Consider the following 441-nt stretch of genomic DNA (forward strand, 5'->3'; position numbering starts at 1 on the left):
GGCCGAATGAGAAAAAAAAAAGTTATAAAAAGAAAAGCGAACATTACTGAGGTTCTTCTCCTCTCTTCTGAGCCGAGTTATTTTCCCATACATGTCGTTATCTCCTCGAAGCATCTGCCGGACGGACGAACCGTGACTCAGGTGTCGACTTCCCAAAGCTCTTGAACTTTGGACCCAAGACCGAACCAGCTCGCTATCCGCTGGTCTCGCTTCCCCAATTCTAGGATTTGTGTGTATCATTTTGATCTACTGAGAGGCAATGGACCTTAAGGTTGGGATGAGAAAATAGCCGTAGACAAATTTTGAATGAAATGGATAAAAAAAAAAAAAAAACGTGGAATTATACATCCATATAAGGTCTCCTTATCCCGAGGTGCCGACCTGAGTCCGACTATCAAATAAATTATTCAAATCAGTATAGTGAGACTGACAAAGTTACGC

The sequence above is a fragment of the Penaeus monodon genome, chromosome 19 (assembly GCF_015228065.2).
Source record: "Penaeus monodon isolate SGIC_2016 chromosome 19, NSTDA_Pmon_1, whole genome shotgun sequence".
In the NCBI taxonomy this organism is placed as follows: Eukaryota; Metazoa; Arthropoda; class Malacostraca; order Decapoda; family Penaeidae; genus Penaeus; species Penaeus monodon.